General features: G+C 38.6%; 1 protein-coding gene across 6 annotated transcripts in view; it reads right to left on the bottom strand.

Annotated features, from left to right (window-relative positions):
* ccser2a (coiled-coil serine-rich protein 2a) overlaps positions 1–13,375 on the bottom strand; it is a 57,645-nt gene extending 44,270 nt beyond the window's left edge. Inside the window, exons 1-2 of one of the 6 annotated variants that reach the window (XM_042010610.1) lie at positions 12,730–13,374; positions 12,476–12,586 (exon numbers count right to left, since the gene is read on the bottom strand). The gene's annotated coding sequence lies outside the window, so the exon portion shown is untranslated. Of the gene's footprint in view, positions 1–11,283; positions 11,328–12,475 lie in introns of those variants that run through there. The other 5 variants (XM_042010611.1, XM_042010613.1, XM_042010609.1 and 2 more) reach the window with 5 other exon arrangements.
* Between the last annotated feature and the right edge of the window lie 894 nt (positions 13,376–14,269).

Raw genomic sequence — 14,269 nt, 5'->3', positions numbered from 1 at the left:
TGAAGGCAGTGCTGGGAAGCATGCCGTGAATAGTGAATGAAGAAGGATGTACATTATGTAAAGGAAATGGAGGGAAAAACACGAGGCAGATTCCTCTCACTTGTTAAGATTCATTCAGTTGCAATCAGCCATGTGACAAGAGCACATGTGTTGGTAGTGCACCTGCTTGTTACATCCATCTGGCAGGTGCTGGAATATATGAACTAAAAAGTTGCTGAGATCCGAATGACTGCTTTGGTTAGCAGAAAGTAACCCATCTGCATCAGGAAGCAAAGCAGAAACTGAAAACTCTGTACTTCAAGCTTGCATATCCACAGTTAAAAAGCAGTTAATCTCACAAGAGTGGACCTCTTGACAAACTGTCACAAGGACACAAACACAGACACTGGAGCAATAACTCAATCAGATTTTAAAGAGATGGGGGATGGGTGTTGTTTTGGCAATGTGGGTCTTTTATTTAAAAAAAAAAAAAGGAAAGACATCCCACTGTCCTACATTTTCATGCAGAAACACACTTGTCCACAATCAAAGAGACCCACTCATGACACAGTGTCTGGCTATCCTAATCCATTTCATACACACACATGGGTATAAGCACAAAACACAGACTTACACAAAAAAAATCAGGTCAACATGTGAAGGCAGGGAATCCAAAGCCTCTTTGCCCTGGGGAGGGGTAGTGACTGTGTGTGTATATGCTTAATGGGTAGATGGGGAGGAGGGGTCACAACTGTCAAGTGTCCCCAGATCCTTTCAAGCTTCATTCATATCCAGAATGACAGAACATTTTCTTACAACAGCACATACTAAGAAAAAAAGGAAAAGTTCATTCATCTCTGGCTCATTTCTCTAATCAGAAAGCCATAAAAAGATATCTGTCCAGACTGCTGGTGTTGTTACTCAACATTCATCTTTTTTAAATAGTTATTTACGAAATCAGACCACACAGCTTCGATTTGCGTCATATAATATTAAATTTTTAGACTGTTTTATCAGAAAATAAAAAAGTGAGATATTAACTTTGTAATTTCATCAAATGCAAATATGAGATCATTTTGCGCACTAATTCAGCAAACATTAGAGAAGTCAAGACATCCAAATCACTGATTGGTTAATTAGAGCTTTCATTAGGTCTCTAAACATTAAATCAACATGAAATGTATCGAAAGGCTTTATGTGCACTAAATTAAAGTGATTGTAGATGGGTGAATTTAAAGGAGCTACAGGATTCTACCATCACCAGAGCATGTTTTTCTGATAATAAATTAGCACAGCCAGCATCTTCGTATTCAGTAAGCCTGTTTATATGTATTCGTTATATTTATGTATTATATCTAGGTTTTGGTTCCAGTACTTAAGGAAACACTTTGAAATAAGTTCCTCAAGTATGTCCCAATCCGTGCCTAAAATTTGTAGGTCAGTGTCAGAAAAGCTAAAAAATAATGTAAATAATCTCTGACAAGATGCTGACGGAGGGACACATATTTAGAAGTAGAGAAGTAAACAGTTTAGGTCATCTGTCAGACCTTCATATCTGGTCTAGCCCTCCCCCTGAGCAAAGTACTGTACATAGATATCCAAAAGCTTGACTAACATATGAGGCCTGCATAAAAATCCCATGTTTATCATGTGATGTAATAAATGGTAAAGAAAATATTGAAACTGATGTCTGGATTATATGTATAATTAAAACATTATGCTTAAAAAAACCCATTGTGAACAAAGATGACGGAAGGCCAGAAGGCCAAGCCCCCAACCTGATACAAACTGCCGTCTACAGAGACCTGAGAATTTGTCTGTAGTGTGGATCAGATTAAAAGCCTAGATAAACATCTGTTAATATGGACTGCTTAAATGGATTTTCTGTGGTTTTACACAAGAAAGACACCAAAAGCAGTGACATCAAGTGGAAGATGGGGAGAAAAGAGAGGAGACATGAGCTACACAGCAAAAAAGACAGTCTGTTAAATTAAGTGATACTGAGAGGCAGACGAGTCTACAGGCAGACTTCCCTCAGAGAGATCTTCTGCCAGACCTACAGCCCAGCGGCTCAGCAGCGATCACTGTGTGTGAAATCATCAGTAAAGTGAGATGACATCTTCTTACTCTGTGCCATACAAGGAAAGAGAGCTTTATTTCTGCCTGACAGTGAGGCTATATGGCCTTGCTTCATTTCCAACTAAGAGGACAGCGGGTGGAAAATAACTGATAAAGAAGCAGGAAAGCTAAAAACTCAGATCTGTTATAGTATGGTTGTTCATCTCTAGAAGAGTTTTCATTATGGCACTGCACATGCACACAAACTACAGTAATCCATTCTTCAGGAGTAACAGGATGGATGGAGATGGGATACGACAGCCTGAGGGCTGTGATCTATTGGGTCACTGGGGCTACGCATGAATGGAGGTGCTTTACTACACACACTAAATCCCCGTTCCTGCTGTTCAGTCAGTCTATCCCTGTCATCCAGTGCTCATTGTTCCAGATCATTACAAAGCCTCAGTACCATTTGTCCACAGAGAACTATGTCAAGAAATCTTTCATCAGATTTCTTTCAAGCTCTAGCAAACCTATGTGACACATATAAAGCATGAGGCAGGCAAAGCAGGATATGCGTTTTCTGGTTGGATCAAGTCACTGTTTCTCAGTCCTGGTCCTCGGGACCCCCTTCCTTGAATGCTTTAGATGCTTTCAACACCAGCACACCTGATACAGATTAATTAAACTGCTCGTCAACACAACTCAGAAACAAAGGAGGAGAATGGTGGTCATCCAACAGCTTGTGTTCTTTCTTCCTGGAGGTGCTGCCTAACGCCATTTTAAACGAAGATTAATCAACATAAAGAAAATATGTTACTCCAAACAGGGAGCCATTCCTGCTTTGTTTTTATGCCCACTCACAGTACAAGCAGATTGCAATGTTTCAAGCTCCACCTTTTCAGGTCGGGTCGGTTAGATTGGTACTCCAACGGAAGTTAACAAGAAAATAAGACGGGTTGGGTCTGATATCGGGGTACCCAGCCCAGTTTTTGCATGTAGAAACACCTAAAAATGTGTCCCGACCCACACAGAAAAGGGGCTTTACTAGCAAAACGGTAACTGAGAGTATCTCAAAATACAAATATGTTCCTATATCACTACTGTCAAATAATGAATACTAGAGCCCTAAAAGACAGTTCATTGGACAAATGTCTCAAAGACAGACTTAAAATGTCTGACTTTTTTTAATCATAAGAAGCGCAAGGTTTTCTGTCATTAAAAAGTGCAGATTTATGAAACAAAACATCATGTTAAATAAATACCATCTAGTGTCTGAGCTGTATCTACTGACTAAAAGCTTCATATCACATTAAAAGTATCTGGAAAAACTTAACACTAAAAGCCTGCACAGCATGACTTTTTGTTTTCACTGTGGTAGCTTCACAGGTGCCATTTCTGGTAAAGAGTAGTTTGTAACTTCCAAGTACATTAGTAAAGTAACTTTCTAAACAATGTCAGTAATAATAACTGAATATATTACAAATTAAATGGATCTGAGCACTTCAAGTCCACCTGGACTGTAAGACAATAACAAAGATATCTTAAGGAGGGGATATGGTGGGGGAAACGAGAGGAAGGAAAGATAGAGCAAGTGAAAAAGATAAAATTCATCTAGCCTTTTTTTTTTTGAAAGATCTGGAAGACATCTGCATCTTTATATCTCCTCTGTGTATGATTTTTCTTTCTTTCTATATGTTCTTCCTATCCATCTTAGTTAATCTGTCTTTTATGCTGCACAACCAGTCAATATATAGATTAATTACTCCTGTTTGAGTGGCTCAGAATATCATCCAAGAGGCTCTACAGTGAATAAATAAATTTGTTTAAAAGCTCATTTACCACCTAAATCATGTTAAAAAACCACAGAAAAATGTCACATTGGATTCAGTGATTGGAAACATACTCAAAAGTTTGTTTTAACCAGCCACACTGCAGACACATCATCAGAAAAAAACTATACAGGCCTGAAGCTTTTCAATCAAAAGATGATGGATAAGGGGATTATAAATACATCCTATCAATCAAATAGAACCCATGTTACTTTCTAACATACTGAATCCAAACCAAAGTGTTTCCCGCATGTATTGACCGAGAGCAGCGACACAGTGGAGTAATAACTAGGCCAGGCATCTGGACAGGGCAGTTGTGGGACATAGTTCTCTCCCTGAAGAGATTAACAGAGTGCCATTAGAGCAGGCTAATAGAATGAGACAGGGATGAAAGGCAGCACTGATGCTAGACAAACATGTATTGAGAGATAGCAGTATTGGGCAGAGCTGCACAGCTGCTAAAAAATGCTAATCCAATGAGACAGCATAAAGAGCTCTGTAATGTTGTAAACTAACTACAGCAGATCAAATGACAAAGAACCACTGAGGAAACAATGAATGGATAAAAGTGGAGAAAGCAGGTGTGGCAACCTGTTCTGTTAAGTGGGCACTGCAGGTTTTATTATATTGGTGCAGAGCACTAAGAAAACACATAAAACAACATGATTACACCTTTCAGTTGTATTTATATTTTAATTGCCTAAGATCAAACACAGAATAGACAGAAAACATTACCTTAACTCAGTGAACTTCAGTTGATTTACCAAATCATTTTCATGCCAAAATCAATCATCAGGGTGAGAGTTAAACCTGGTTCTCTGCACTGTTTCCTCCATCATCTCAACCAGAAAGAAGAACTTCACCCAGAAAAAGAGTAGCGCACATGAAAAGGAAGACACTTCAGAGGATGTGATATCTGCTGTCTGGCACTGCCCTCGCATGTGTGTTTATGTGTAATATGAGTTGTGTGATGTGTGACGATGGGTGTGTGGGTGGAGAGAAGAGCGCCCTCACAAGGACATTAATATTTGATAGGGCATCAATCAGGAACCCCACCCAGCATGCAGCAAGAGAGAAAGGCCTCGAAGAAAAACAGCAGAAAAAAAGGATGTATAATCATTTAATAGATTAGTAGAAGGCAATTTTTTTCACACAGTATATCAAACAAAGCCTAAAGACTAAAGCCACATATAAAAATCCTCAAAACACAAGATCTATATCTATAAGCTAGAGAAGGATTTTTCAAAATGCAGCTCTGACACCATGAGACCACCAGAGGGGATAAATAAAGTGATAGATCCTGCACAGAGCTCCACTGTGTATAAAAAGAAACTTTTTGTTGTGGTTCTCATAAAGATTTTCTGTGTTTCCCTCTGCATTTTATACTTGACAGCATACTGGTCCCAATCAGTCAACCAATTTCTTTCAAATGCAGGCAGTAAAACCATGTGGGTATTGCCTCAAGGTCTCCTTTTGTGTCTGATGCCACCTGCCTGGATAATTCACAGCATGTAGTCTGAAACAGCACTGATTATCTTAGAGGCAGAACTAAACACTAAAACACGGAATTTCTAAAGATTCATTTTTTTCTTTTGCTTCATGTAATGCTTTGAATAGATGGTTCAGTTACAATGAATTGTTCTGCATCTACATAATTAAAGTTGTGCCAAGTACAAAGTACAAAGTAGCAGATTTTGAGGGCTTATTCTAACAAATAATATGTTCTACCATATGACTCTCAACGGTGGAAAGCATCTTTTAACTTAAGATAAACTGAATACACTCAGGCAACATACTGTCAAAGAAAGTGTGGGCTAATATGAGTCATACAACCCTGTAGTCACGACACAGAAACTTTGGGGTGACAGAATTTAAACTGTTTTTATAATCTACCCTGACTTATCTGTAAAAATTACACCACTTTTATTTCCAAGGTGTGATTATGAGCAGTGAAAGTCTTGGCAGCTCTTCTATAAATCTAATCTTAGGAGCACAGATGTCCACTCTCATCATTATCATGATAACCCTAACACCACAGTGGTTTTTGTTTTGTTTTTTTTTTGTTTGTTTTGTTTGTTTTTTACAGACACAGGCACTTCACCATATGTTCTCTACACCATACATGACCTTCACTTGAACCAGTGTGAGACTGCTGTACATCTTACATCCCCATTTAATCCTCAACATCTGACTAACCACAAGGATAACAGAGGCTCAAAAGTGTCACCGTGCAACACAACAAGTGTCAATCATTGTCAGCAAGGCCATTAAAGGTGTTTATTCTGATGGGGGCCAAAGGGAAGCTGGATAGTATGCTGACGTTTAGTTTTTGAGGGATATAACCACTTTCCTAGAGACACATTAACAGCTACAACTTCCAGCTGCTGAAGTCTCAAAGTGACTCACCTGGATTGGTTTCATGCTGCAAAGTCAATACCACTGCGAGAAAACACGTGATTCATATATGTGAACAGAATGTGATTTAAAAATAAGTCACAATAAGAGCAGTGTCTGTCTGTAAATAGAAGCTGCCACAGCAGACTGTCAACACACTGAAAACGCATTCACAGCTGCCAGTAGATAGAGGTTGGTCCAAACCTTGGTGTTTTGACTAAAAACAGATACGTAGCTTGGAGCTTCATAAAACGGACTTGCAAATCATGATTGCAATCTTGTAAATTTTATCCAAATGCATATGCCATCTCTAGGAGTTTCTTGTGCCTAAAACATGCTACATGGTCTTTATCTACAAACTATCTTTATGAACCTCCTATGTTTTGACAATTCTTGCAGGAAAAATAGAAGTGAATAGTTTGTGTGAAGTTTTGAGTTGGATTTAGACCATTCACACTAACTGCTGTTGGTTTATGAATACAGCTAACCACAATAGAACACTCCAAGAGGTTTGATGCCGATTAGGTCTGAGTGAAGCACTTCCCAAACATCTCCTGTGGCATTAAATTATAAAAGGAATGACCAAACAAAAAATGTAAACAGTGGTAAATACCAAACTGAAATTCCCCTAATCACAATTACAGACTTTTTTTCTCTATACTTCTGAATGCAGTCCTGGTTTTTAACTGAAAATATTTCAGTGAATTTAAAGACAAAAAATGATCAACAATGAATTTTTGCACATGCAACATTATTAAGAAAAAACACCACCCTATCAGTGAAAAAAAGATGGGTGGGATCACTCTCTAAATCTGTCCGCAGCACTGAAATACATCGAATAAACATTTTTTATCAAACTGAAAAAACTCCTCTATTTTAAAAGTGGCAGACACAGAGAATGTTTTGTATTTTTGTGTATTTTATGATCTACTATAAAAATGTATAAATTTATACTTATAGATCTATTACAATTACAATACTATACTTGTTATAACACTAAACAGATCCTAAAAGCATGATAACATGCACAAACTTGCATTTAAATGAGGATACACTGTAGATAAAAAAAACATTTAAAGAATATGCTCAACTCCACGGTATATGGCTATGACAGCAACCTCCTGGCTGTTTGTAGGTCAGTTTTCAATACCAGAACAATTAAATTACTTTCTGCTGTATCATATAATCAACTCTTCATGATGATATGTAAGTTAATTCAGAGCATGTCCAGCTTATCTAACTATTGCGCTATTTATTGAGCATTTGCTTTGATTTAACCTCTGCTAACTCTAATCTGACTAAGTCCTTCCTATGACATTGGACAAAATAAAATCCTTCCAACACACATACTACTACGTAAAATTGGAGAAAAAAAAAATCAACATGCAGTAAATCTGACTATGAACTTTAAAAGATAATGACTCCAATGGAATTACCCTCTTTGAATGGACAATGCACTGCTATTAGATCAACTTCCTCTTTGTCCCACTTCCTTCTTTCCTGTGCCTCCTTCTTTTCCAGTCAGTTTACCAGTTTGTGCTTATTAGTAAATATTTATCCCAGTCACTACAATCTTTTTTTTTTTGGCTGGACATTTTTAAAAGACATTGATAGATAATCCCACAAAGGGTCAGAGAAGGAGCATCATCACATTAAATCAGGCCACAGTTGGTGGTTAATTTCCATCAAATGCTGTGCCTTTGTGGTAAAATTATCTTGGAGGCTAAAGCTATTAGACTAATGAAATTAGAATCAAAACACACACACACACACATACTTGTTGTGGTTGTTTGTGTTTATGAATTTTCATAATTTGTCTTCCTGTGGGTGCTCCTGATCATTGTCTGCTGTGTTTTCTTACAGAGGATATTTTGTATTCTTTACAGGTGTAGCAGCTGGTTGTCTCATTTTTTTGTTTGTGGTTGTTTTCTTATCTTTTGTCTCATTTTTCTCTCTTCACTCTGTCTCGTCTTCTCTTCTGTATGTAAAGTCACCAGTAAACAAATTTAAAAATAAAGAGTAATACTTAAGTATCAAGAGGAGCCTTATTTTCATTAAGCTCCTCTTAGCAAAGCAAATTTGTTCGGCACAACACGGCAACCAGACCATCATTTGTGGTCATGATTCTGGACAGGCAAGGTACAGAAAAAATTTAGTCTAACTAATGAAATTAGGATAGAAAATATCCAAGACTGTCTGGAATAATAATATTTCTGTTTATCTAAGGATCACTGTGGGATAAAATATCTAGAAACTCATGTGTCTACTTGTTATGTAAATTACTTTGAATATAGAAAAGCACAATGAAATCTATTATGTGCCAACATCAGATAATGCTGCAGTTGAACCTGCCATGCAAACACAGGAAAATTAATATCACATTCATGTCAGTCTGACCTTAAGACATAATTTGTTATTTGCTTAAAACTTAAGTCATCATCTCTAAATCCAAGATCTTGTACCACATTAAGTTCTCTGTGTAAAACAATACATGTAAGAAGGGGAAGTTTTTCCTGGAAAGAATCCAAATGGGTGCAGAAACATGAGTCAATGACACCAAGTGACATTCACATCAGGTTATCACCCATATTTTGAGCAGAAGATGGCAAATTTAAAGCAGGTCGGAAAGGATGACCAGCAATGACTAAGCAATGTTAAGGCAGACAATATGAAAGCAAACTAAATCTCATAGGAGCACACTCAGTCTCCAGCACCAGTGAAGTATCTGACATAAATACTTCATCCCGTGACTGAAAGACGTGACGGATTATTCAATGAGACTTAAAGGTTTTACGGTAAGTGACCCTTTGACCTATAGTAGTGAAAGTTTAATACTATTTATATTACCTAATGCTAATATAGTAACAAGATAACAGAGGGTTCTACATGTATTATAAGCCTGGTAAAATCCATTTGTCATATTCTCTCAATTTAAAATCCCGACTGAAATTGACTGAAAGTATGTCACAGCTTAATGCATTTAATGCATAATGCAGTATTTATGATTCTTTACCAGGTACAGCATGTATTGTTAGACTTAAAAGGTGGAAAGATTGTTCAGTGCACAACAGGGTTTGGATGACAGCTTATGTTTCTTCCAACTGCTCCACACCAACAGGAATGGTACTGCCTTTCCACATGTGCAATTTGCCATTTCTATAGGTAGTAATTAACCCCCATTCCAGAGTTGCAGGCTTTTTAAATCAATGCTGATAACAAGCCAAATGGTCCCATTCCTTTTTATTTTATCTGACCACATATCACTCCATTTTTGCGCCCATCTTTTTTAAATTAATTTTGGACCAGAGAAGACTGGGATTTTTGGCTTATGTTCACACATTGCTTCTTTTTTGCATGGCAGAGCTTTAACTTGCATTTGTGGATGCCACAGACATTGATTTCTGGAAGTATTCCTAGTCCCATGCACTGATTTCCATGACAACATTATGCGTGTTGTAATGCTGTGCTGCCTGAGGGAGCAAAGATTGCAGGCATCCAACATTGATTTTTAGCTGTGTCTCTTGTATACGGAGATGTCACCAGATATTCAGAACCTTTTGATGATATTGTGCATTGTAGATGATGGGATCTCCACAGTTATGTTGATGAAATGTATTCTAAAAATTCCTGCACAATTCTGAGCCTCAGCCCATCTTTACTTCTGAACAACTCTGCCACTCTAAAGTTGCTTTTCATATCCAATCACACTACTCATCCAATAATCCTAATTAGTCACATCACATTACTTCAGCCTTTTTCTAGCACCACTTACTTTTACAGCCTTTGACTTACCCTATCCAAACTTTTGGACTTGCTGCTTCCATCAAAGCCATCCATTCCATCAAAAGTCAAATTATAGTCTGCATTATCCATCCATCCATTATCTTGACCGCTTATTCCATTAAGGGTCGCGGGTGAACTGGAGCCTATCCCAGCATTTTAACAGTTGAGAGGCAGGGTACACCATGGACAGGTCACCAGTCTGTCGCAGGGCCAACACAGATAGTCAAACAACCATTCACACACTCTCTCCTAGGGAGAATTTAAAATAACCAATTAACCTATCATGCATGTCTTTGGACGGTGGGAGGAAGCCGGAGAGAACCCACGCATACACAGGGAGAACATGCAAACTCCACACAGAAAGGCCACCGCCCTCAAGGTTCGAACCTCCCCCAGCCAAGATTCGAACCGGCGACCACCACCGTGCAGCCCATATTCTGCATTATTTAATTGAAATTCATTCTTCCTCAAACTGTTTATGTCCAGTCAATCCTGTACTAGCATATCAGCTGTCTTCAGATCTTTCTTAATTGTACTAAAAGTAATCTTGTCAAGTTAAAAATGTAAACTAATAAACACAGTCACCCTAAAATAGCATTTCTCTAAAAACATTTTTTATTCAAACAGCATTTCTGGATTTTTAAAGAACACTGTCAACCCTAAGGGCTGTCAATTTCTGACTCTGTGTCGGGATATCTGAGTGTCTACACTCAGTGTACTGAGCTATTCCGAGACTTTAAACATCTGTGGTCTTGGGGATGACCGTCCTGATAAGCGTGGCTAAGTATAGCTCTAATGATAGGCCACATGCGGAGAGAGGAGAGGGCAAAGAGGATAAAAGTCAAAGTCAAGTTGAGTCATCAGCTCTGAGCACAACATCACAACACATGAAGGAAAATATATAATCTCAAAGGATGACATCTCTGGGCTTTTTATTGCAGTAGAAACTGGTGTTTAAAGTGCTTCAATAACCTAGATCAGGAAAAAAAAATAATGTGCAACACCTAAAAGGGAAATGATGACTGCATAAATCTGGCACTGCCTCATAAATGACTCAACTCTTCTCTTTGCTGAAAACAGCCACATACCTCTTATCTGCCTCAAGGGTACCCTTGATGAGGCACCAAGAAATGACTACAATTCACAGCGGATTGAGAATAATGTGTATTTTCACACATAACTACCTCTATGAACTGTAAGGACACACGCAAAGAGAGGGGAGTTACATTAGACTCACAGACTGGAAAAACCCTCACGTATTGAACTGCTTTTTGGGTGGTCTTTTGCAGCAGTTGAACAGTGTAGACCAGAGGTCCCCAACCCTGGTCCTCAAGGCCCAATATCCTGAAGATCTTAGATGTCTCCCTGCTGCAACACACCTGATTCAAATTAAATGGTTCTGTGACAAGCTCTGCACAAATCTGCTAATGAGCCATTCATTTGAATCAGGTGTGCTGCAACAGGGAGACATCGAAGACCTGCAGGATAGTGGGCCTTGAGGACCAGGGTTGGGGACCACTGGTGTAGACGGTCAGCTGTTGCTGGAAGGAATCAGACTGTAAACACACCCTCAGCCAAGGTGGCGCTCCAGGACTGTAGCCAACAGGTGCCAGAGGAACACACACATGGATTTGCATGTGTGCAACCCCACCCTAACATTGGAGAAACCACATGAGTGTCCATCTCACTTACGCTTAGAGCAATCAGTCACGTCTTATCCTAATATGTAGTGGTGTGCTGATGCTATGGCGCTTTACACTGTCTGGGTTGTAATAGATCACAGCTTAAAATAAAACACACATGCATACTCAGACACCATGGTAAAGACTGACAGCAAATTCACTTGTGGTATAAAAATATGATTATGCAAAGCTGTAGTCAGGACGGTATAAAAAGCTTGGTTACATTTTAACTCATGTTTGTTGAATCTAACTTTACGACAGTGTGAGTTATCCTTGTTGCTTTTAATCCCATGACATATGCACAAAGAAAATAGCAATATTGTATGTCAGTGTCAACATCCCTTCAAGTATGCAAAGACTGAAAGACTCATCAAGTAGCAATACTCTCAATATTTCACACTATAAGGCCAGTGTACACAATATGATGTTATATAATTAATATGTCCTTATGAGCTCATTACATAAAGGCTGACTCAACCTCTTTCATGGTACAATGACTCTTTCAGGACATGTTATGGCTGTGGAGTGGGGATGATGCTGGAAAACATGGCCTGTTTGCCTCACTGGGCAACACAGAGGAAGACTGCTAACAGCTTCATCACGGGCTCATTGGGAGTTACTGTTTTGATTATGCGGACACGGTGTACTGTGCAAATACATATAGGAAATACTTACTAACACAGTTTTAATTGTTCTAAACCGATAACCGATGTGGTCTAAGCTGATGTGTGATATGGTTTCACTTACCTGAACTATGCAGCTAAAAGCGTGTTCATGGCCTCTGCGTTGTGTCACCAAATAGTCCACTTGCTGTCTTGTAAATTACTTGTTGAGAAACTGAAGATAATCTTTCACTTTCTGTTAAAAAAAAGACAGCGAGGTGATGAAGGTTGAAGAAGTTCAATCTTGCCCACAGCCTGTAGTCATCACATAAGTTCAGTGACAAGCTTCTCTCTTCGTAGAATGAAGTGTTTAACAACTAATCAAATCAACTAACCTACCTTGAGTTCGGCACAGTTAGTATAAACTTTAAAAAACCCACAAAGCAAAAATTAGAGTTAGTCGTCTTCCCATTGAATGTTTAATGGCTTTAAAAACAAGACACGAAGCGTCTGTGTCCCTGAACCGTTAGTTACGCTGTAAATGTCCCGACAAACTGTCCAACACTATCGATTAAACTGTTCCGTAGAACGACACGCGAGCATAAATGAACAAAACACGGTCACATCAACGATGTGAAACCCACATACGATCAACTACGTGGAGCAGCAGAGCACACAACACAGAGTACAGTCTGACTCCACACTATCAGCAGTTTGTCATTCCGACATCCTCCCTCCTCTCGCTTCCAACTGCTGGGCGGAGCGTGAAGCTGTCACCGGGTCTGAAAGGGTGACTTTGCACGCTAAGCTGCAACCGGTTGTTTGCTTACATACGACTCGACTTTTATTCGTCTATTTGTATCTACGCTTAGCTTTTACCTCTAACAATGTTTTTTTAAAGTTTTCACGTCTTTTTTTTACACAGCAGCAGCTAGCAACAATGACAGTTGAAAGGCTTGTGAACTTCAGCCTTACCGGTACCCGTTGATGTGACGTCAGCACATAAGCGTGCAAAGTTGGTTTAAATTCGTGCACGTGAAGACATTCATTAAAATAAGAAATTATGGCAGTTGGTATAAAAGGTAGTAGACAAATGGTAAAAGAGGCGTTTTCTGGCACAGACGAGTGAAAAAATCAAATCAGCCTCAGACCATCCAGATAAAACAGCAATCTCATTTAAAATTTTATTTATAGTTTTGTTTTTGTTTCGCTGTGCTTTGTTTTTTTAAATATATGGTCATGAGTGTATCTTGATAGTAGTGATAGTAGATAGTACTCCATAGTGGTTTTGCATTTTTGTGCTTAAGTTTTCTCAGAACTCATCATTTTTATTTTATTTATTTATTTTTTGGCTGTGCCGTGCCTTTATCTAAATTGTATCACGAAGTGAATAATATGGCTTATTTGTATTTTTCTTTTGGAATCAACTATGTAATTTTTGGTAATATTTTGGTCAGTTTCTATGCCTTTGTCATTTTATGTCTTTGTAGACATGTTATGAAGCTCTCTTCATTTATATTGTCTTTGCAAAGAAGCCTCTGAGTGAGTCCAGTACAGCACAGGGTGCAGGGTGTAAGGTGCCAGCAGGTAAGGCATACATGGAGCACCTTAAACAGGTGACTGGAATTGGATAGAGGAGCAATCCTGCAAAGTTTGGGCAGAATATCTCAGGGTCAAGATGGGAGGTACCACCAAAGGCGGTAAAAAATGAATAAGTGAAAGTCTAATGGGATTTCCAGACCCAGACTGCTAAACTAATGATGCCTAACCAGTTGGAAATTGAAGTGGTTGGAGAAGTTGCAGAAGAAGCCAGTAGGTATGGAATTTGTGATCCCAAATGACAACCACATAAAAATTAAATGAAAGAACACGATAAGCTGAAAAAATACCAACTGTTAAAGGAGGACGTTGAAAAAATATGAAGAGTGAAAGCAGCAGT

The sequence above is a fragment of the Melanotaenia boesemani genome, chromosome 16 (genome assembly GCF_017639745.1).
Source record: "Melanotaenia boesemani isolate fMelBoe1 chromosome 16, fMelBoe1.pri, whole genome shotgun sequence".
Classification (NCBI taxonomy): Eukaryota; Metazoa; Chordata; class Actinopteri; order Atheriniformes; family Melanotaeniidae; genus Melanotaenia; species Melanotaenia boesemani.
Note: the sequence above shows the minus strand (reverse complement) of the source record. Positions and strands in the feature narration are given on the sequence as shown.